The 25,402-nt window shown below is 41.5% G+C and overlaps 1 non-coding gene across 1 annotated transcript; it reads right to left on the bottom strand.

Moving 5' to 3' along the window:
- Positions 1-13,873: 13,873 nt before the first annotated feature.
- Positions 13,874-13,980, bottom strand: LOC125581019. Its single transcript, XR_007318730.1, has one exon. It is a non-coding gene; the product is annotated as a small nucleolar RNA R71 (small nucleolar RNA).
- Positions 13,981-25,402: the final 11,422 nt, after the last annotated feature.

Below are 25,402 nucleotides of genomic sequence, written 5' to 3'. Positions count from 1 at the left end.
AGAAGACAAGGTTATGCATCATGCATGGCCACTGGAAATTAATGATTTTGAGTTAGGTTGGTTTATGACAAATCCACAGGCAATAGTAATAAGCTGAACTTCTCTATATATAGTCGTTTTCTTGATCTACATCCACGCATGTGATTCTGTTCATTATCGTTAACTCGTTGCAATACGTGACTATAACAACATATTCACACAACGTCTACATAACCAACGCAACGCCGGTATATAGCTCATTTGGTTTTTTTTTTTTTTGATCAAACATGCATTCATAGATTAAAGGTACCAGATTCACTCCTAAGGAGGTGAAGAGTTTACAAGCAGTTGCAGGGCAGTCTTGGCTAGGCCATCTGCACATACATTATTCTCACGAGGAGTAAAAGCAAAAGAAACTGATAAAAGGGAACTACTCAACACGCGGATGTCGTGGAGGATCCCTTGGAGCTCGGTAACGGAAGAGCCCGTTGTGAGCAGCGTAATGAGACTACGAGAGTCTGAGAGGCACCTCACCGCGAGGAAGCCCAACTGGATAGCGTCCAAAATTGCTGCCTTAAGAGCTAGTGCTTCGGCCATTAAGGCTGAGCTGACATAGTTCTTGGCACTAGATCCTTGCGCCACAAGTAATCCCTTCTTATCTTTAAAAATCCATCCCATACCACCCTTCTTTGTTCCTGACTCCTAAGCTCCATCTGTAAAACAGTGCAAAACAGAGGGGTTGTTGCATTCCAGCGGTGGGGGAGGTGACTTGGTGGTGGCCTTGGTTAGAACGGTAGGTTGCGCCCAACTCCATTCTCTTGCATCACGGGTTGCTTTGTTAAGGACCTCAAGGTCTGTATAGTGCTTGTCTTCGAAAAAGAGTTGGTTTCTGCTAGTCCATAGGTTCCACAAGATCCAGGGGTATAGCGGGTGAGCTACTCCAGAGGGTGGGAGATTGATGATACGCTTGCAGCTATCGTGAAGTTGCGGAATTGTCTCGGTAGTTGCTTGAGGTTTCAGGAGAGCATGCATAAGGTCCCAGACTCTTACAGCAAAGGGGCATTGGAAGAAGACATGCATCTCGCTTTCACTTCTTCCACAGCGCTTGCATTCCGTATTGGCGTTAATTCCTCTTCGTGCCAATGCTTCTCCCACTGAGAGTGCATTGTTTGACAGTTTCCACATAAAGAGCTTGAGCTTAGGAGATGTCGCAATGTTCCATACACATGATCTCCAGTTAAAATTATAAGCCGGCTCTACTCTGTGACAAGTACTCTGCAACTTAGCTAGCGCGTAACCAGATTTAGTGGTATATGACCCCGACTTTTCAGGCAACCAAACCAAGGTATCGGTCATATCGAAGGAGCTAGGTTGTAAAAGGCGGATCGCATCCTCATACTGAGGTAGGTGGGCTCTTATAGCAGTCACATTCCATTCTCTAGTTATCGAGTGGAGAAGGTCATGTACCGTGAGGTCTTGGTCGTGGAAATTTGGAGGTCCCATAGGTCGTGAGACCGCGCCCGTTGAGAGCCAATTTTCGCTCCACACCTTGATACTCTTCCCTGTGCCCACTGCCCAACCTAGACCCATCTTTAAGACTTCACGACCAGCTAAGATCCCCCGCCAACCATGCGACATTGCCCCTGAAGAAGAGCAGGATAGCAGACTGTCATGACGACAATACTTTCCCAACAGGGTTTGTCCAAGCAGAGAGTCAGGGTGTTTAAGTAGCCGCCAAGTAAGCTTTGCTAGGAGAGCATCATTAAAATGTTCGATGTCCCGAAAGGCTAGACCTCCAGCAGATTTCGGTAAGATGAGCTTTTCCCAAGATATCCAACAGAGGCGCCTAACCTCAGGTGTTTGATCCCACCAGAATCGAGTTAAAATAGATTAAATCTGTTTACATAGAGACTGCGGTAGCTTGAAGCACGACATAGCGTAAGAGGGCATTGCTGTTAAGACGGTCTTTAGGAGGATCAGTTTGCCGATGCCAGATAGGAGCTTGGAGCTCCAGCTGTGAGATTTTTGTCTGATCCTGTCTACTATCGACGAGAAAATGTCTCGTTTTTTCCTCCCGAAGTGCTCCGGTAAACCCAAGTACTTCCCAATACGACCTTCGCTCCCTATCCCTAGGGCTGTCTTAACATTTTCCTTGGTGGCTGGGAGTGTTTTTGATGAGAAGGTGATCGCCGACTTGGAGCGATTAATACATTGGCCGGAAGCTACCTCGTAGCGATTGAGAATGGAGGTCAGTGCCGCGCAGCTATCTCTGTCTGATCTACAGAAGAACATGGTATCATCGGCGAAGAGGAGGTGATTGATTGCCGGGGATCCACGAGCCACTTTGATACCCGCTAAGGTTCCGCTTTCCTGCACTCGGTTACACAGACCCGATAATACCTCTGTACACAGTATAAAGAGGTATGGGGACAACGGGTCTCCTTGCCGTAATCCACGAGACGGTGATACCCCCCTTGCGGTGCCCCGTTGATAAGAAAGGTATAGGAAACAGAAGAGACACATTCCATAATCCACGAAACCCATACGCTATGGAAACCAAAGCGTGTTAACACCTCTCGAAGAAAGTCCCATTCAATCCGATCATATGCCTTACTTATATCAGTTTTGACCGCCATCGAACAACGTTGACGGGCTGCGGAAGTACAGAGATAATAGAGAATCTCATGAGTGATGAGGACATTGTCGGAAATGGCTCTTCCGGGAACAAAGGCGGTCTGGTGTCCCGAGATTAGGTCAGCCAGGAGAGGTTGTATGCGCTTGGTGAGAATCTTCGCTATGATCTTGTAGTGAGTGGTGCACAAAGCGATAGGCCTATAGTCCGACACCCGTTTTGGCCCTACTATCTTCGGGATGAGTCTAACATGAGTCTCATTTTGCCGGCGGTGGAGCTCCCCTGAATTGAAGAAGGAGCGAATGTCATCAGATACATCTGGCCCAATAATGTCCCAAAAGGATTGGTAGAAACCCGCAGAAAAACCATCCGGACCCGGGGATTTATCCACACTGATCGAGAAAACCGCCATTTTAATCTCATTATCAGTTGGGACAGCTATAAGGGTCCGATTCATTTTCGTGGTCACCTTTGGTGAGAGAGCTTCCTGCACTACTCCCAAATCGCCGCAAGACTGGGAGGAGAAGATGCCTTGATAAAATACAGAGATTGTTTGAACTATTTGGGGTTCCTCATAGAAGGCGTTTCCATCATCATCTTCAATAACAGAAAATTTATTTTGAACTCTCCGGCCCCGAGTTACAGCATGAAAGAATCTTGAGTTTCTATATCCGCTGTTCAACCATTGGATGCGGCTGCGTTGCCGCCAGAATTTCTCCTCCTCAAGATAAGCCTTTTCCAAGGTGTTTTGCAGGGAGGAGATGCGATCCTGATCTGGTGAACTATCCGAGAGAGCAGCTTCAAGCTCCCTTTGCGTGGACTGAATAAGGGTTTTGCTGTTCAGATTCTGGATCTTTGTCCACTCCACGATATCCGTTCTGACTCTTCCTATCTTAGCGAGAATAGACTCGCGGGGTTGCTCCTTCCAAGAATTCTCAACCAGAGCTCTTATCTCTGGTTTGTCTCTAAGTCTTCTATCAAAGCGAAAGACTCCTTTCTTCTTCTCAAGTAAGTTAGAGTCAAAGAGAGTAACTACTGGCCGATGATCTGACCCCTCAAATCGGTGATACTCGCATCTGTCCATAGGGAACATCTCTTTCCAGGCCAAGTTGGCCATAGCCCTATCAAGCCTGGATTGTATGAAGTGACTGTAGCGAGTACCACGCCAAGAGAGCGAATTACCGGAGTGTTGGAGATCCCAAATCCCATACTGGGTAACAAAACTCCAGAAGGCGAGGAAAGAGCCTTCCCATCGCAGAGGACCTCCCACCTTTTCCGAGTTATTAAGGAGATCGTTGAAGTCTCCCGTGATCAGCCATGCTTCTTTTCTTTGCTCTCCCAGTTCTGAGAGTTTGGCCCAGAATTCATTTCTTTCCTCTTTGCGAGGTGCACCATAGACATAAGAGACAAAGAAGGTCTTATTATGGTTTGTGATACAAGTGTCAATGATATTCGGCGAGGAAAACAGTATATCGAGTTGCACACTTGATTTCCATGAAAGAGCAAGACCTCCACTCAGCCCATCGGGTGGGACAGTAAAGTGGTTACAATACTCAGACTTCCTATAAGAATCTAGGACCGCTTCATCTTAGTTCTTGGTCTCCGTGAGGAACACAATGTCGGGAGAGAGTTTTGTTCGAATCTCCCGTAGTCTGCGAACTGTTAGGGGGCTCCTAATACCCTGGCAGTTCCAGCTCACACTCGCTAAGGAAGAGAGCCTGGGACGTGCCGAAAATCCGCCTTCTTCTTAGTGATACCAGGGATCAGCACTGCAGAAGGCTGGCTTGGTGTTTTCTTCGCCTTCCCCTTAGCTATTGGGTCGAGTGTCAGTTTTGGGTGAGTTTTGCGTCTTAATCACACGACGTTTGTTCAGACTGATGCCTTGGACTGGGCTCCTGAGAACTCTCCTTATAGCTGGCGGTTTCTGTTTTGTTACCGCTGCTTTTTTCTTCTTTCCCACCGCTTTCAAAGCTTGTGGCGTGGGCGAGGGGTAAGCAGAGACTGGAAGAGGCCCCAGCCGAAGTGAGACATGCGCTCTATCTTCACTTAAAGTTCGGATTGGAGACCTTTCCATAATTCCCGCATCAATAGGGATCGCCTTAGGGGGGGCTCTTGAGCTTGAAGGTATAGACTCAGCTTCTGGAGTTTGGTATGGAAACATTTCCTCTAGATATTGAATGTTCACTTCCTGTAGTCTGCCAGACTCTGAATTTGCAACTCCATTTTGAAGGAGAGGGACCCTAGGGGCGGGAGTAGAGATGCGCGCCAATGCTGAACGCCTTTCCCCAGTAGGAGAGATAATGTCTGCATTAGAGAGGCATTCCATCGGTGGCCGTCTCGAAGGGGGCGTACCTGAATGTCCCCCCGAAGGTCTTGAGGTCTCCTGCGGAGTATTGATTGGAGTAGTGATTCTTTCCCTCGGAGGGTGTGGAGATGGCGTATGAGAGACTTGAGATTGGATCGAGTTAGAGTGATCTCCATTCCCATGGCCTTCAGAAACAGGACGCCAAACGTTTTTTGCAGCGGGGTTAGCTACCCACATTCCACGGGATCTCAGAGAGACTTCAGAGCTCTCCCTAACAGGAGGCAGCCTATCTCGAGGTTCCCTGGACCTTGTGCTGTCTTTCTCTCTGTTGTCAGCAACAGAGTAAGGTCTGTTCGAGTAAGACCTGTCCGATGAGTGTTCTTTCCGCTCAGTGTAGTGGTGGTTACATGTCTTATTACGCTCATGACCATACTGGCTTTGGTTTACATGCGTGGGAGCAGATCCTCTGTGGGTTCTGGGATCATCATACGGTGAGAACCTTGACAGTTTACGGTTATCAGTCCTTCGTCTGTTTTCCTCAATACGCTCCAGCGTGCGTCTTTGAGAAATGCCCAAGTTCTGATCTGCAGTGTTCCTGCTAGTAGTCCTAGAGGGGCAGTCTTTGACTTCGTGTGAAAGAGAGAGGCATGAGAAGCAGTGCTTATAAAGCTTCTCGTACTCGAGCTCAACCTGTTTGGTCTCTCCGGCGAGGCTGATTTCGAGGTACTTTTCCAGAGGTTTGAGCCCATTGATATGGACCCGAATCCTTCCTCTGACAACATCAAAGTCTTCAACGAGACCTAGTCCTTCTCCAATGGCCTCTAGTGCTTCTCTAGTCCAATAGTGAAGAGGGATGCCATGGACAGTGATCCAAAAGGGGATGAAGGCTGGAAATTGATCTGAAACAATGGGCTCCCAGCGTTGGAGGATGATCATCCACCTTTTGAAGTGGTAAAGAGCCTTCGCCAAGATAGCTTGCAGGTCTTGTTCCGTTTCGAAGGTGAACTGGAACAGTAGCGGCCGTAAGTCTCTGCCTGTGAAAGAGCCCACCACTTGCCAGTGCTGGAGGAAGAAATCCACAAGCGCTCTACTCTTTTGTATTGCTGGGTTAGTGACTCTTCCTACGAGAGTAAATCTGTGCTCATCGATGAGTGTTTCACAGTTTACAGCGGGGATCTTTATCGGAGCTTTCTTTGCCTGACGTGAGGAGCTCGATATCCACTTTTCTTTTTCCGAGTGAGAGAAACGACGAGCCATAGTTGTATGTAGATTGTAGACAATGAGGGACCTTAGTGGAAGGTGGTATTAAGAGATTTGACTGTACGATGACAGTAGTCTTGTTGTAGGAGGCCCGAGGTTGTAGCCGGACTTTAAACCGAAGTAACTATCTTGATAAGAGGACTGTACTCCGACAGTAAAGCCCCAGCGGCAGGGTAGAATAGTTGAATCAGAACTAGCTGAAACCCATACTTGGTGCCACTAGAGTGAGCTCCAGATGGCTGAGATCGTAAATCTCAAGAAAAATAGTAACATCGGTTTTTTGGGCGGTGGAAAACCAGGTTGAGGCGGCGGAAAACTAGGTAGATCCGGTGGAAAACCAGGTGGAAGCGGGGCAAAACCAAGTTTTTTGGAAGGGAACAGAGTAGATATCTGTCACTGTCACGCTTTGGAGAGAGTGCCCGAGAGAGAATTTTCAAATTTTCACGTTTAACTCATTTGGTTAATAATGTTTTTTTCTGAAAGGTTAAATTAGTGTTCCATAATTTGAGTTTTCGACAAAAAGATAGATGATCTACAGATAACGAGTATATTTAAACAGAGTGAAGAAAGAGTTATACTCATACGTTCCCGTTTCAGCGATGTTCAGACAAAAGCACGACAATTATCTTCTTGGAATCAAACAAAACATTCTTCTTCTTCTTCTTCTTTTGGGAGGGTCTCGCTTTCAACGTTCTCTTCTTTTGCTTTCCTTCTATTGTTTAATTTGACCAGTAAATAGAACTCCTGCAAATATAAAACTGGCTGAGAAAACAAAATGAAACGAAGATGTATTTAAATTGATACAAGAAAACAATTTAAATTTACTACTTTTTTTAAATACAATTTCAAATTACTTCTACCAATTTCAATTTACTTCCACCAATTTCTAGAATATATCCATCACTTTAAAAATCAATCTATTTTTTTCTAGAAACGTAACAGTCTGAAAATATATATTATATTTTGGACATATCAATGTTTAGAGCTTCGTTTCTAAGACCATCTCCAATGTATTTTGCTATTTTCACTTTTAAAATAGAAAAACTCTATAATAGAGGTGAAATATGCTCCAATGTATTCTTCTAAAATAGCAATTTCTAAATGTAAAAAAAAAATAGAGGAATGCAATTTCTTTCTCTATAAATAGAGGAAAAAATAGAGATCTCTTTGAGACAGTCTCCAATGGTTTACTCTATTTTTTCCTCTAAAATAGAGTAATTCTATAATAGAGCTGGATCACTACAAGAAAACATATTTTTTACGAGGGCAGTATTCGAGGTTAATTCATCGTAAACGGGGTGTTACAACGAATTAACCTCGAAAGACGTTTCGTTGTTAAACGTCCGTCGTAACGGAGGTTTCGTCGTAAAGGACACGTTTTACGACGAAATAAATTTCTCGTAAAGCGAAAGGAAAGGTTTTGTCGTAAAAGACACGTAACACTTCGTGGTAAAGCCCACGTAATGCATTCGATGTAAAGCACACGTAATCAAATTCATTATAAAGCCCACGTAAACATTTCGATGTAAAACCCTCGTAAAAGTTTCGATGTTAATCACTCGTAAACTTTCGATGTAAACTCCATGTAATGTTTACGAGGAGTTTACATCGATTCTTATTATATTATATATAATAAATTTAAATTAATATTTAATATTCGAAATTTATAAAATTTTAAATTTTAAAACGAAATATGAAAATGAAAAACATATTTTAAAAAAGTATTTAAAAGTCATACAATAATATTTAAATTCATAATACAAACCGAAATATATAAAAAACTACATATTCTCGAAGTAGTCGGTGGGGTTGCTCGGCTGTTGACGGTTTGGATCGGACTCTTCGGGATCCCGTACTGGCAACCCAAGAGCGGCTCGTCTCTCACTCAACATTCTCTGCATAGTCGGGTTTCCCACCGCCATCACGTCTAGCAGATCCTCAAGAGAGTCTAAACGAACCTACTGGCTATCCAGTCGAGCTTTCATCTGAGAATTCTCTTCATCCCGTCTCGAAGTGTATGACGAAGTTAACAGAGCCAATGCCGACTGTCCGTCCCTTCTTTTTAGGAGCCACCTATAAAATTAAAACATATATTAATATAGTTAATTATGTTAAAATATTAAAATTAATGTAAGCAAAAATTTTAAGTTGTACCTCTTCGAATATTCTGTCGACCTCTTCGGTGGTCAATGTGACGGGTAATCCATCGGGAGACTGCTAGGTTAGTTGCGTCTCCCATTCTTCAATCCGAGCAGCCACTGCACGGAAGAGTTTCTTAGATGCAGGATCCACAAAAACTCTGTCGGATGTGGCGTGAGTCATCTTGAATAGCTCAAACAGAGAAGGTAAGAGTCCCGTCTTCTCTATCTACACAAAATAAAAAAAAAAATTAAATATTAAAATTTAAATTAATTGAAAATTTTAAAATAAATAGTAAAAACAAAACTTACAGCTTCTAGACGGATTCCTGCATGAGATTTTTGTCCGGTTCTGTGAACCATGGGCAAATGACCATCTTTATCCTTCGTTCTTCGAGAAGCAGAAAACGAATTGGCCTTTCTGATCGAAGAGGATAGCTTCCAATAGGCGATGAGGCCATCCCACACATCCGTCGTGAGCTCAGTGGGCTTTCCCTCATACCCGTAGATCTCCCACTTGTCCTTCCAATCGGAGACAGTGTTGCAAAGGCGGGTCTTTTCCTTTGCAACGAATTATCTCTTCTTCCTCTCGGTGATTCCCAAAGACCAATGCCACTTTTGCTGAAACACAAAAATTTTGAAGAAATTACAATTAAAAATAAATATTTAAAAATAAAAAGTAATATTTAAAAGTGAAAATTTAATTAAATTTAAAAATCTTACCGCAAAACATTTAAACCAAGTGGTCTTAACGTGATCCGGTGTCATGCTCCAGTTCGGATATGCCCCGTCGTAGTAACCCTTAATCGTCTCCGAAACGCTCCGGCTAACACGGTTGTTGCCCCAAACCTGAAACAAAAGCAATTTAATTGTTAGAAAATAAAAATAATTTAAATTTTAATGTAATAAAAATTAATAACTTTCCAAAAAATTCCTCGCGGTCTATCGGGGTCTAGAACATCCAAACCCTCCAGTCCAGGCTGGCCAAGCAAATCCTCCACCGTATATCTCGCGTATGGTGCATATGAAGGCACACACAAATATGGATGAACTGCACCTACTGGGGCAGGCTGAGGTGCAGTCGCTGGAGGAGGAGGTGGAGGCATCTGCGGTGGAGGAGGAGGACTCCAAGAAACTCTCTGAAAAGTTTGAGAGTCTGGAACTGCATCGGAAGAAGATGGACCGAAAGAAGATGCTCTGGAACCATCGCAAAATAACCGAGAATAAATAGGTGCTGCTGGTTTCCTCCTAGGAGCCATCTAAAAAAAATTAAAATAAATTTAACCAATTACGACATAATTAAAATATTATTTTGTCACCTAACTAATCACCTAAACTATTATTCCGTCACCTAACTAATCATCTAAAATAATTACCTAACTAACCACCTAAACTAACTAACTAAAAAAAAAAAAACTAGAGAGAGGGGTACCTTAGAGGGAGAGAGCAAAGGAGTTTGGGAGGAATGAACGAGGCTTGCCTCATTTTGCGGCGTCTCAATATATAGAGAAAGACATTCGTCGTAAACTCCACGTAATGTTACACGAAGTTACCAGACCCGTCTTTTTTTCATTTACGACGAAGTTACCAGGCCCGTCTTTTTTCATTTACGACGAAATTACGAGGAATCGATTTAACCATTTACGACGAAGTTACCAGGCCCGTCTTTTTTCATTTACGACGAAATTACGAGGAATCGATTTAACCATTTACGACGAAGTTACCAGGCCCGTCTTTTTTCATTTACGATGACGTTACCAACCCCGTCTTATTTTTACAAGGACTTTACTACGCTTAACCCTAAACCCCGAGAATGAAATCCCTAAACCTCAAAGTCACATATCATCTAACATCATCATCTTCTTCTTTACTTTTTCTTACTCTTTCTCCAACTTAAACCCTAAAACTCCAAATAATTTTTTAAAATCTAAAGAAATACATATTATATAAAACAACATTTGTTACACATACATTAAGATGATATAAAAACAATACTTCCTTAAACAAACATTACAATAAAGAAATACAACATTTGTTACATATATTACATCACTCTAATCGTTTTCGTTCTCATCAATATTACATCACTCTAAATCGTTTTCGTTCTCATCAATATCAGTACAATCATCATCATCGCTTCCCTCGAACTCGTCTTCATGTGCTTCATCTGTGGCATCTTCGGGAAGATCTTCATATTGAAAGTTTTCCGGATCGATCAAAAGGATTTCACTAGTTTGTTGTTCAGGTACCTCAACTTCAGTGATAGCGCCTTCTTCTTGGAAAGGCAGTTCTTCTCCAGCGACAATGCGTCCACGAGGTGTAATTTTGATAGCAGCAAACCAGTTTATCCCGGAAGTTTGAAGGCGAGGATAAGGAAGCAAGCTAACCTGGCCGGCTAAAATGAAAGGCTCAAATTTATTGTATCTTCTCCCAAAATTGACATCCACAACACCAAATTTGCTATACCGAATCCTTCGGTTCACAACAGGATCGAACCATTCACATTTGAAGAGGACGCATTTTAGCTTCAATAACCCCGGAAATTCCACTTAAATAATTTCCTGCAAGATCTCGTAAAAGTCTGTTTCACCTTTCATACATATTCTGTAGTTACTCGTTGTCCGATGTCTCCCGTACTCGTATGTGTGAAAGGTAAATCCTCGTGTGAAATACATAGGTGATGTGGTGACATTTGCTACTGGACCTTGAACCAAATCGTGAAACCATACGGGATAATATGGATCGTCATAATCAACCTGCAAAAAACAGATATTCTTAATTAATATTGAAGTATCAAAAAACTTGCTTAATTAATATATGAATGAGAAATATTACGTACCTGTGATTTTAACCACTTGACAAAGTGCTTATCTTTCCGTGTGTCCACATCAGTTGCAGATATTCCTGGTATTGATTCTTCAATTTGAGATATAAACATGCTGCAAATTAAACAAATGATCAAGTCATATATAATTAACTTCAATTCATATAATTAACATTCACATAGTTAACATTCACAAAAATATTTACCTTTCAAAGTAACGGGTCACTGCATCCTCGCAGTTGAGCAGAATATAAGTGTGGGCACTATGTTTATCCTCTTCACATGACCACCATGCTTCTTTCGTTTTACCACCAAACCGTCCAATTTGGCAGAAAATGCCAGGAACACCAACAATTGCATATGATGTCGGTACTCCACCATCATCATATCTTCTAGGAATTTTTTTTTCTCGTACGAACAGTTGGAGCAAAGTAGTATGATGTGAAGTTAGATGTTTCAGGTGTCAAACTCCCCGCAACAATTGAACCTTCCACCTTTGCAAGATTTCTTGCTTTCTGATATCTTGCATATTTACATTGTTTTATCCATTTATTCATGTGCATTTTCATCATATAGATTAGGATTTAGCCATGTCTAGGTTGCATTTTGCATACATATGTCTCTATTAGGTATTTGAGTACCACTTGGAGTTCCTGGAGACATTTGGGTGCATTTGGAGCTCAAAGGAGGTGATTAGAGTGATCTTTGGACGAGCACTGCCTGGAGTGACTTCCCGGAGAGACTACATGAAGTCGCTGTGCACCACATCCCGGAGGGACTTTCCCAGAGCGACCGCACGAAGTCGCTCGCTTTTTCACGTCCGGAGACACACAGATTTGACCCCTGGAGCGACCTCCCAGAGCGACGTGCCGAAGTCGCTCCCGATGTTCAGAGCGACCTGTTGGAGCGACACACCAAGGTCGCTCGCGTCCTCTCATCCGGAGACACCAAAATCGAGCATCCTGGAGCGACTTCTCGGAGCGACCTACCAAGCTCGCTCTCAGCCAGAGCGACCAGCCCATAGCGACTATCTCAAGTCGCTCCAGCCAGAGCGACCAGCTCAAGTCGCTCGCGTTTTGACGGGGCGAGAGAAGAAGAAACGCGTCGGGAGCGATCTCTTGGAGCGGCTATGCTAGGTCGCTCCGCGTGTTTTGCTTGGACGATTTTTATGTTATTTCATGAGCCTTTTGGTCATTTGTTTTGTTGTTTACATTGCCTAAACCTAAGTTCAGTACTTTGGAAAAGGGGGGAGGCAGAAAAATCTCTTTTCTGGAGAACAACTAGTAAAACTTCTTTTGATTCAGATTTCATTGCTTTCATCTTGTGTTCTTGTTGATTTCTTATCTTTTTCTCTACATGATTAATCTGATATTCAATATGGGTTTAAGAGGAATCATGGAGATTAGTGAGTAATCACCTTTTGAATTCATGGGTTAGGGAGATTAAGGGTGATTAGGTTAGTTCTATGATGTTTTAGTGTAGATCATTCTTGTTCCTTGCTAGTAGAGTATTCATAATCCATCTTCTGAGTTGGCCACTCAAAAGTTGATCGATAGGCATTTCCCACCCAAAAGGTGTTTGATGAAATGCCTGAGACAACTCTCCTAGGCTTTTAGTATACTTTGCCAAAGACATTTGTTGTTAAAGGTGCTAAAATAGCTAATAGACCTGTTAGTAATGATTGCTTTCATATTATTCAACCAAAGACATTTGATGTTTGAGATATGTTAGCAAATGAGCATTTATCTTGACATAGAGCTTGCTTAGAATTGTGTCTAGGCTTAAGGTCGATAGTTTGATTGATCATTTGCCATCCTTAGATCGAAACTTGATCACCCAAGGTCTAATCCCTATGCCCATGAGTTCTCTTTTCCCTTAGTCAAGAAAGTATCATTCTGTAATTGATTTCTAGTATTAGTAGTAGTTTAAAACCCATATAAATCATTGGTTGCACTTAGATTAAGTGAGTACTTGCATTCTCGGTGCTTTGATATCTCTCAGAACTGGTTCGACAATCTTTTATACTACATCATTTGTCTTAGGAGCCTTGAAAACTCATAACATCAAATTGGCGCCGTTGCCAAATTCTGAGTAGATTTCAACATTGAGATTTAGTCACTTGCTTGAGACTAAGTCATTTTTATTTTCTTTTGTTACTGATTCTCCTTCTTCACCTCCCTTTAACTTTCAGGTGTATGAACTTGAGGAGCAGGGGTCCATCAAACCTAGTTCCAAGAGTTGCAGATATCAGAGCTTTAGAGAGAGAGTGTGCTAGAGCGAGAAGAGAAAAAGAGCAACAGGCTCACTTGCAGAGATTGGATATTGATATGGCAGATCAACCGCAAGGGCCAGAACACCCACATCGAGCAGCTCGACCCATTGGTACCTATGATCGTCCAAACATCAATGGTCAGAGGTTGGGTATCCGCGCTCCACCAGTGGAAGCCTACAACTTTGAGGTCAAACCATGATTCCTCAACGTGATCGAGAACAACAAGTATTATGGCTTGCCTGTAGAGGACCCTTTTGATCCCTTGGACAAGTTTGACAGCTACTGCAGATTGTCAAAAACCAATGGAGTGTCCGAAGACGCCTTCAAGCTAAAGCGATTCCCTTTCTCTTTGGGGGATAAGGCACGTCAGTGGGAGAAAACTGTACCCAGTGAATCCATCACTACTTGGGATGAGTGCAAGAGAGCATTCTTGGAGAAATTCTTCTCATCCTCAAGAACTACTAAGCTGAGAAATGAGATCTCCAGTTTCCAACAGAAGAACTTGGAAGGATTCAGTGAAGCCTGGGAGAGATTCAAAGGCTATCAAACCAAATGCCCACATCATGGTTTCTCTAAGGAGAGCTTTCTCAGTACCTTCTACAGAGGTGCCCTTCCTAAGTACAGAGCCAGATTGGATACAACTAGCAATGGGTTCTTCTTGGGAAGAACTGAAGATGATGCAGAAGAGCTGGTTGACAACATGGTGAAGAGAGATGCAGTCTACAGTGCAGATCACGACAGAGGCAGTAGGGGTGATGATAAGCAGACGAGGAAAGAGATCAAAGCTTTGGAAGACAAGATCGACCTACTCATTGCTGAAAAAGCCACCCAAGAGCAGCTGAAGTTTGTTGGTAACTCCAAGCAGGAAGATCCACCTGTTGTCCATGAGGTTGAGGGTTTGGAAGGTCAGGAAGAACTGTGTTTCATCAACAACAATGATAGTTGGTACAAAAAAGAGCCCAACTTTCAGTACACCAACTACCAACAGAAATTCTATCCCAACAACCAACAGAGTGGTTATCCGCCTAGAAACAACCAGCAAGGCAGCTATCAGCCTCAGCAAAAGCCCTCGTCTGGTTCCTCAGCTCCTCAAGAGAGCAGCACTGATACCTTACTGAAACAAATCTTGGAGTCTAAGACTAGAAGTGAGAAGCATGTTGGTTATGAGTTGAAGAACCTTCATTCCAAGATTGATGGGAGCTACAATGAGCTCAACAACAAATTCTCGCATCTTGCTTCTACAGTCAAGAATTTAGAGAATCAGTTTGCTTCCATGAACACTCACCAGAATCGCCAGCAAGGATCTTTACCTGGAAAATCTGACCAAAACCCCAAGGAGGTCAAAGCTATAACCCTTAGGAGTGATAAGCAGTTACCTCCTACAACCCTCACCAGGGATTCTGAGAAACAAGGTGAGGGGGTTGCCATCAACATAGATGATGAAGTGGTGATTATTGATGAGAAAATCAATGATGAAATCTGGGAGAAGATTGTGGAAGCAAAAGGTAAAGGAAAGGTTGGGGAAGAGAAGAAAACAATGAAAGATGGTGAAGTTGTTGCTCCAGCAAGTGAGAATTATTTTGTTCCTCCTCCATATGAACCCAAACTACCATTTCCTGGTAGATTCAAGAGGCAGCTGCTAGAGAAGTACAAGGCTCGGTTTGAGAAGCAAATGAGTGAAGCTCAGGTTGCAATGCCCATCATCGATGCTTTCATGTTGATTCCTCAATACAACAAGTTCCTGAAAGATGTTGTAGCTTCAAAGAAGAAGGAGATGGAAGGCATGATGATTCTTACCCATGAGTGCAGTGCCATCATCCAGAGGCTTGATGATCCAGAGAAGTTAGAGGATCTAGGATGTTTCACACTACCTTGTGCTCTTGGACCTATGGTATTTGAGAAATGTCTATGCGATTTGGGAGCTAGTGTCAGCGTGATGCATTTGTCTGTTGCAAAGAAGCTTGGATTCACTCAGTACAAGGAGTGTAGACTCTCTCTGGTGTTAGCTGATCGTTCAGTGAAGTACCCTGTGGGCATCTTAGAGTACCTTCCTGTGAAGATTGGAAGGTATTAGATACCTACAGATTTTGTGGTGCTTGAGATGGGTGAGGAGCCTCAAGACCCATTGATTCTAGGAAGGTCATTCTTAGCTACAGCAGGAGCTATTGTTAATATGAAGGAAGGCACGATTGATCTCCATTTGGGTAAAGAGAACATCCTCCACTTTGACATCAAGGGGAAAATGAGAAAACCAACTGTGTTTGGGCAAGCCTTCTACATTGAAGAGTTACCACCTGAGGACGACGAGGAGGGACCATCTCCCTCTACTCATTCTCCATAGAAGGTAACCCACTAGTTTCCCTTGTATATACCAGTTCATATTTTGCATTTTAGTTGTCTTTTGGGTATCTCTCTCTCACTCACACAGAGACTGTGTGATTTAAGTGTGGGGGAGGTACCAAGTATTTGATCACGTTTGCTTTGATGATTTTGAGTCTCATGCATTGCATTATACATACATATTTGCATACAAAAAAAAATCATTTAGTTTGCATCATTTGCATTTCTAGGAGAGTCTAGAGCATATAGGTTGCATTTACTTGCATTGGAAGCAATTATTTGAAATGTCTTGTAAATAACATTACTTTGCACTTGAGTATCTTATGCACCTGAGTAGCTTATGCACCTCTCAAAAAGACTTGTATGCTTCGAGCCTTGAAAACTCTTCCTGAAACTTGTTGATTGCTGAAACTCAGTCTTTGAAGCCAACTACAACCTTATTTGAACTGAACGAACTTAATGCATCTTGCTCATGATCCCTTGTGTACTGAATCATGGATATACACACTTGAGTTGTCACATCCTTTATGCCAATCTTTTTGACAACCTCTAGTGGTAGACCTCTCCCCAAAATCCCTTCCTCCTTTTAAGCCTTCATTGATTGATGAGTGAGGCCTTTTTCGGAAAGTCTTACATGCACATAATGTTGAGAGTATCGGGAACGACAATGCTTGATCTTCATTCTTGCTAGATTAGGCACATTATTGTCTAGCCATAGGATGGGGGTGAGTGTTGTAAAGTTTGATTTGGGACTATGAGAAAGTTGAAGGAAAAGAGTGAACTCTTGTGCTTAATTTACTAGTCTTTATGGGATAAGTAAAGAAACTTCTAGCTCAATTTGTGAAAAGTCTTGGCCCCCAAACATAAAAAAATAAAAAATAAAAAAAAAAGAGAGAAAGAATAAAGAAATGCTAGCAAAACTAGTATGAGCTAAGAGATGTTCAAAAGAGTGTAAGAAATCCCTTATAAAAAAAAGAGTTTTATGTTGGGAAATGCTTTTGAAGTCCTTGGGTGAGAGATTTGAGTTGGGTTTGGAATGGGGAAATGAATGTGTATCATATATATTTGGGAAAAGGGTAGAACAATGGAGATTGAGCATTGTATGCATGAGTTGATCCCTTTCTTAGATATATTATGTGCAATGTCAAGGCTACTTGTCTTGAGAGTATACCACCTTAAATATCATATATCTTGAACCCCTTGACTCACTTGATTAAAAAGCCTCCCCTTACCCAAATGATTTGAACCAATTGACCATTTGCAAGAATTCACTTGATGCTATGCTTAATGAACTTGAGAGTTGGCTGATTTGCATGTGTGAATGCATGATGATAAGTGTAGGGATGAAAAGAGTTGAGATAGGCCTAGAAAACCTAGAGTATAATAAGAGAGGGTGTACTAATGCTGAATTTAGATGTTGATTTGAGTGCTTTGTGTGTTTCTTTTGGCTATGAGCTCCCACCTTCAAACCTCTCTCCCTATGAGTTCTAGAAAGTTCACTTGAGGACAAGTAAAAGAATAAGTTTGGGGGAGTTGATATCTTGCATATTGACATTGTTTTATTCATTTATTCATGTGCAGTTTCATCATATAGATTAGGATTTAGCCATGTCTAGGTTGCATTTTGCATACATATGTCTCTATTAGGTATTGGAGTACCACATGGAGTTCCTGGAGAAATTTGAGTGCATTTGGAGCTCAAAGGAGGTGATTAGAGTGATCTTTGGACGAGCACTGCCTGGAGCGACTTCTCGGAGCGACTACATGAAGTCGCTGTGCACCACATCCCGGAGCGACTTTCCCAGAGATACCGCACGAAGTCGCTCGCGTTTTCACGTCCGGAGACACACAGATTTGACCCCTGGAGCGACCTCCCAGAGCGACGTGCCGAAGTCGCTCCCGATGTTCAGAGCGACCTATTGGAGCGACACACCAAGGTCACTCGCGTCCTCTTGTCCGGAGACACCAAAATCGAGCATCCTGGAGCGACTTCCCGGAGCGACCTACCAAGGTCGCTCTCAGCCAGAGCGACCAGCCCAGAGCGACTATCTCAAGTCGCTCCAGCCAGAGCGACTATCTCAAGTCGCTCCAGCCAGAGCGACCAGCTCAAGTCGCTCGTGTTTTGACGGGGCGAGACACGAAGAAACGCGTCGGGAGCGACCTCCTGGAGCGGCCATGCTAGGTCGCTCCGCATGTTTTGCTTGGACAATTTTTATGTTATTTTAAGGGTCTTTTGGTCATTTGTTTTGTTGTTTACATTGCCTAAACCTAAGTTAAGTACTTTGGAAAAGGGGGGAGGCAGAGAAATCTCTTTTCTGGAGAACAACTAGTAAAACTTCTTTTGATTAAGATTTCATTGCTTTCATCTTGTGTTCTTGTTGATTTCTTATCTATTTCTCTACATGATTAATCTGAAATCCAATATGGGTTTAAGAGGAATCATGGAGATTAGTGAGTAATCACCTTTTGAATTCATGAGTTAGGGAGATTAAGGGTGATTAGGTTAGTTCTAGGATGTTTTAGTGTAGATCATTCTTGTTCTTTGCTAGTAGAGTATTCATAATGCATCTTCTGAGTTGGCCACTCAAAAGTTGATCGATAGGCATTTCCCACCCAAAAGGTGTTTGATGAAATGCCTGAGACAACTCTCACAGGCTTTTAGTATACTTTGCCAAAGACATTTGTTGTTAAAGGTGCTAAAATAGCTAATAGACTTGTTAGTAATGATTGCTTTCATATTATTCAACCAAAGACATTTGATGTTTGAGATATGTTAGCAAATGAGCATTTATCTAGACATAGAGCTTGCTTAGAATTGTGTCTAGGCATAAGGTCGATAGTTTGATTGATCATTTGCCATCCTTAGATCGAAACTTGATCACCCAAGGTCTAATCCCTATGCCCATGAGTTCTCTCTTCCCTTAGTCAAGAAATTATCATTCTGTAATTGCTTTCTAGTATTAGTAGTAGTTTAAAACCCATCTAAATCATTGGTTTCACTTAGATTAAGTGAATACTTGCATTCTCAGTGCTTTGATATCCCTCAGAACTGGTTCGAAAATCTTTTATACTACATCATTTGTCTTAGGAGCCTTGAAAACTCCTCACATCATTTTCCCCTTCAAATGTTTCATCTGTCGCTCATACGGATACATCCATCTGTTGTGAACAGGTCCACGAAGCAATGCTTCATACGGTAAGTGGACAACTAGATGCTCCTTGACGTCAAAAAATGAAGGAGGAAATATCTTCTCCAGGTTGCACAATATGATTGGAATGTTCTCATGAAGTTGTTCGATGACTTCTTCTTTGAACGTACGTGTGCTAAGATCTCTGAAGAAAGCTCTGATGGCTATATATTTCAAAAGTAATCAAATTAATAACATTACATAACATATGTATATATGTTATAAATTTATAATTACCTGCAAGTGCTTCATGGACATTTGCTGGAAGGAGCTCGGGAAAAGCAAATGAAAGTAGTCGTTGAATAAACACATGACAATCATGACTCTTCATTCCAGAGAACTTTTGACCTCGTTCAACACATCTTGACAGATTTGGAACATAACCATCAGAAAAATTAACTTCTGATGCAACCCAGTCAAACAAAGTTGTTTTGGCTTCTGATGACAACCGGAAGATGGGAACAAGAACATTTTCATTGCTCTTGATATGTAACTCACTTCTTGTGCAAATATCAGGTAAGTCCATCCTTGACTTTTTGTTATCTTTTGTCTTCTCAGGGACGTTCAGTATTGTATTCATGATGTTTTCAAAAAAGTTCTTCTCAATATGCATGACATCCAGATTGTGGCATAAGAGAAGATCCTTCCAATAGGGTAGCTCCCAAAATATACTCTTCTTATGCCAATTGTGAGAGACACCATACCCATCAGGCATATTTCCAGGAACATGCCAGTTTCCTCCAACCTTAACTGTTTCCTGAGCTCCGTAATAATCAATGTCCGCTTCGATCTGCTGGCTGGTGAGGTATGGAGGAGGACTGTCTCTGACAACTTTTTTGTACCGAAACATTGTATTATTTCTTCTGTACGGATGGGAAAGTGGAAGAAAGCGACGATGACAATCAAACCAACAACTCTTCCTACCATTCTTCAGTTGAAAATTATCCAGCGATCCAAGACAATATGGACAAGATAATCTTCCATGTGTTGTCCAGCCAGACAACATCCCATAAGCAAGGAAATCACTTATCGTCCACAGCAGAACTGCTCGCATCGTAAAATTGTTTTTCAAGGAACAATCGTACGTCCTCACCCCTTCCGACCACAATTGCTTTAGCTCTTCTATCAACGATTGAAGAAAAACATCAAGAGACCGTTTTGGATGCTTCAGCCCAAGGATTAATATGGTCAAAAATAGAAATTCTTGTTCCATGCACATATCCGGCGGTAAATTGTACAGCGTAAGAATGACTGGCCACAAAGAATATTGTCTCACAGACATTCCAAATGGACTAAATCCATTGGTGCATAACCCAAGATAGACATTCCGAACATTTGTAGCAAAATCTGGGTGTACCTTGTTGAAATGTTTCCACGCTCTTGCGTCTGAAGGATGTGCAACCTCGCCATCTCTCTGGACATGTTCAGCATGCCACCTCATCGATGCAGCAGTCCTCTCAGATTGATATAATCTTTTCAATCTGTTTGTAATTGGTAGGTACCACATCCTTTAGTACGGTACCCTATTCCTCCCACGGCCTTGCGGTTTGAATCGTGGTTTTTTACAGAATCAACACTCTTCTAACTTGTCATTTTCCTTCCAGTAGATCATGCAGTTGTCGATGCAAATATCAATGATCTCTGAAGGCAACCCAAGACTATAAACCAATTTCTGAATCTCATAATAAGATTCAGCAGACATGTTGTCTTCTGGCAAATACTCTTTAAACAACTATGTTCATGCATCCATGCAATTCTCAGGTAAATTATGATCCGTTTTAAGATTCATCATCCTAGCTGCTAGAGACAATTTAGAGAGACCTTCTCTACAACCTGTGTAGATTGGTTTATTTGCAGCATCTAGTATTTCATAAAACCTTTTTGCATCCAAATTAGGTTCTTCTACATTTCCAGTTACATCAGCTATTGTTGTATTTGTTTTTAAAAATGCATCACTAATCATATCTTGAACCCTATCATGATCTACCATATGTTCCTCCTGATGATAATTACATTCATTATGCAAATGATTCGGTTCTTCATTATGATGAGCATCCTCAAAATTATTATTAGTACTACTAGCTTCATTTCCCCCATAACCCTCTCCGTGTTGATACCAAATGTAGTACTGTGGTGTAAATCATCTGTTTACTAAATGCTTCATTACAGTTTCACTACGTGCAAATTTTGAATTCTTGCATTTCCGACAGGGGCAGAACATCTTACCGCTTTCCTGCGTGATAGGTGTACAGCCCGCCTGGTGCATGAATGTCTCTAGCCCGCTCAGAAATGCGTTCGTCACCCTCCCGTCAGAATCTTTGTGCAAATACATCAAACTCCGTAACTCGTAAATACTACTGCCACCGGCCATTTTTTTCTTAGATTTTGTTTTGAAAATTTTTTTTTCTGATTTTTTTTTGTTTTCGCTTGTGTGTTTTGAGGAAGAGAGTTGTGGGAAATGACATATATATATATAGAAATTTTCGAGTTTGGTAGGTGAAATATAACAACGAATTTACAACGAATATATAACAACGAATTTACAACGAATTTAGGTAAGTTAAAGCATATTGAATACACGTTTTCACCTAAATATAACGGTAACATGTTTCGTTGTAATGTTGATGTAACGGTTACGACGAATTTTTCTTTCCACGTATTTTCGTCGTAAACTTACATTGACTTTACGACGAAACTGTTTCCTCGTAAAGTTACATGGAGTTTACGACGAATTTTGGACTCGTCGTAATTTTGTTGTAAACGCCACGTAAATTTACGAAGAAATATTTTCCTCGTAAATCTTCGTTGTTATGGAAACGTTTTCTTGTAGTGGATGTTGCTCCAATGATACTCTATTTTAGAGTGAAAAATAGAGTGATTAACAAAAAATAAAAAAAAATTACTAAATATATAGAGTAAAAAATAAGTTTACACTATTATAGAGTAGAAAATAGAGTATCATTGAAGTATTTTTACTCTAAACTCTATTTTAGAGGGAAAAATAGAGTGGGGTTGGAGATGCCCTTACATAGGAAGAAATAGAGGTGAGTTGGAGTAATTTCAACTCTAAATACTATTATAGAGATGAAAATAGCAATGAGTTAGAAATGCTCTAAATGCGTGTATAATGTTGAGAATAAATAAAAGACACACTCTAATTATTAAATGTCACATTTTTACAAGACAACAATGTATTATCATTTATTTTGTTGGCATCGTAATATTTTAGAAAAAAAAATAAAAAAGCACAGTGTTTGCCAACCTTTTGCTATTTCCAGTCTGGTCCATATCTGGTGTTGAGGGGAAGATCGTTTTTTTTGTCACAGTGATCAGGAAAAAATAACAAACGTTTGCACACATGACTTGAAGCCCCACCCGTCACGTGCTAGATTTATATCCACACGTTTCCGGTCCTATATTTCTGCGTTTTCTGCCACCCTATTCATTGGTCCATCGCTCTAATTTCCCTCCTCCAATATCACAAACAATTTTAAATCACAAAAAAGAAAAATTTCCTCTTGTGAAACTTAGGATTTAGAATCTATGAGTTCTGTATATTATTAATGAATAAGTGTTCCCTTTATATAAGGGTTACAAGAAAGATAAATGAAAATACAAAAATATGAAAGATTACAAATCATAAACATAAGTAAATTAGGAAAACTAGAAGAATAAAAAGTCTCTTGGCCGCCTCTCTCTCATACTCGGCCGACTCTCTCTCCTGCGGTTTGGACCTCTAATAGATCGGGACATCCATCAATTGATTTATAACACTCCCCCTTGGATGCTATAACCATACATTGATTGTAATACGCTTAATGTTGCCTCATTAAAACCTTATCAGGAAAACCCAGTGGGACAAAACCATGATGAAGGAAAAAGAGTACAACACGCACTACTCCCCCTGATGTGAACCTCAGTGGAGGTCCTTCAGCCTACGCATCTCAATCTGATGCGTGAGCTTCCTGAACGTGCAGGTAGAAAGTGCTTTGGTGAATAGGTCTGCTGAATTGTCACTTGATCGTACTTGGACGACCTGAACCTCACCGGCTTTCTGAAGCTCGTGAGTGAAGAAGAACTTAGGCAATATGTGCTTCGTCCTATCACCTTTTATGTAACCGTCCTTGAGCTGAGCAATGCACGCAGCATTGTCCTCATACATCATGATTGGCTCTTTGCTCTCGGCCATCCCGCAATCAGCTTAGACGTGTTGGGTCATCGACCTCAACCAAACACACTCGCGGCTGGCCTCATTTATGGCCAAGATTTCCGAGTGATTGGATGATGTGGCCGCGATGGTTTGTTTCATGGAACGCCATGAAATGGCCGTACCTCTATGTGTAAAGACATATCCTGTCTCTGATCGAGCATGATGTGGATCTGATGGATATCCTGCATCAGCAAAGCCAACTAAACCATCTTTGCTATGGTTAGTATAATATAGACCCAAGTTTTTCGTTCCTTGCAGGTAACGAAGAACATGTTTAATCCCGTTCCAGTGCCTTTGGGTCAGGCAAGAGCTAAACCTAGATAGAAGGTTCAGGGCAAAGCTTATATCAGGCCGTGTGTGAGTTGCCAAATACATTAAAGCTCCTATGGCACTGAGATATGGTATTTCGGGACCTAGGACATCCTCATCGTCCATCTTGGGACGGAATGGTTAGTGTCTAGACCGAGAGATCTCACGACCATGAGACTGGTCAGAGGATGGCAATCGGCCATATTGAATCTCTTGAGTACCTTTTCTGTACATGTCATTTGATGCACAAGGATTCCATCACTTATGTACTCAAGCTGTCATCCCAAACAGAATTTCGTTTTTCCCGAGATCTTTCATCTCAAATTCTTTCTTAAGGTATTCGACCGTTGGGAAATCTCTCCAGAGGTTCCTAGGATATTTTATATCATTAACATATGCTTGTATACTTTAGTTCTCGAGAACCTGTTGCATTTGACAACTCAATACCCTTTGGAACTTTTATATATATCTCATTATCTAGTGGACCATACAAGTAGGCGGTTTCTACATCCTTTAACCACAAGTCTATTTTTCTTCTTTTATGGCCAGACTTGTTAGGAATCTAAATGTTTGTTGTATCCACCACAGGGGAGTATGTCTCCTCATAATTGATTCCTGGTCTTTGTGGAATCTTTGTGCATATGGCAGTGCCTTATATCTTGCTATCTCGCCACATGTATCATTTCTTTCACAAAGACTCATTTTGTCCAACTGGTTTCATATCAAGAGGTGTCCGAACTATGAGACCAAAACCTCTCTTTTCTTAATGAACTTAACTCCACGTCCCCTTTCCATTTGATTTAATCGGATTCGTTGAGGGTACTCATGTATGGACGTGGGTTCATGATCCTCATTCATTTCATAATCTCAAGTGCTACACTACATGCAAATATATCATCAATGTCGACATTCTTTCTCTTGTTCCATTTGTGTCCCAGACATAACATAACTTATTGAGGTTTCATTATGACCTTCAGTACCCTGAAGCTTGGCGTCCCAAGCCTCATTGTTAGGCACCTTAGGTACAACCATTTTTTATGGTTTCCTCATCCACTGCCGTGGCTTTTAAGTTTGTCCATCTTAGGATCGACCATGTCTAGGATTCCCTCGTCCACGGATTTATTAGCACCTTTTTTTTAATATCTGAGGGATCTTATCTTTGGAACTTATTGGTCTACCACGTTTTCAAACGTTCTTTAGACTCTGTAGCAACTTGATTGTGTCCTTCTTGAACATCAATTCTTATTGGTTCATTAGCAGCTGGTATATATGACTTAGTCATTATATTCGGGCCAGTAACGGAATCTGGTAATTGTTTAAGCTAGCTTTTGTATAATCTTTTGGACTTCTAAATCTCATTCTTGAGTCCGAGGATGTTGCCAAGATATGGATGTTTGATTCCATGATATTTCTTTTACCATTTTACTGCTAACTCCCCCTAATATTGGAAATTCGGATTCATTGAAATGTCAATCTGCGTATATCGCCTTTAAACAAATCACCCGTAGTTAGCTCGAGATACTTGAAAATCGTGGGGGAATCAAATCCAACATATATCTCCATCCTCCTTTGAGGTCCCATCTTTGTTCTTTGTGGTGGAGCATTTGGAACATAAACGGCATAGCCGAATGTCTTTAGATGGGAAATGTCTGGCTCGTGACCCGTAAGCAATTGTAATGGGGAATATCAGCCGCGTGTCCCCACGCTGAGACCGGAAGTCTCGACCTCATGAGTAATGGTCGAGCTATGAGCTGTATGCGTTTCATAAATGAGTCGGCCAAGCCGTTCTGTGTATGTACATGTGCCACGGAGTGTTCCACACTTACCCCCATGGACATACAATAATCATTAAACGCTTGGGAAGTGAATTCACCAGTATTACCAAGACGTATAGTCTGGAAATGAGCTCGTAATCAAATTATCTGAGCAAGTAACTTGGCAAATG

The sequence above is a fragment of the Brassica napus genome, chromosome C1 (assembly GCF_020379485.1).
Source record: "Brassica napus cultivar Da-Ae chromosome C1, Da-Ae, whole genome shotgun sequence".
Lineage (NCBI taxonomy): Eukaryota > Viridiplantae > Streptophyta > Magnoliopsida > Brassicales > Brassicaceae > Brassica > Brassica napus.
Note: the sequence above shows the minus strand (reverse complement) of the source record. Positions and strands in the feature narration are given on the sequence as shown.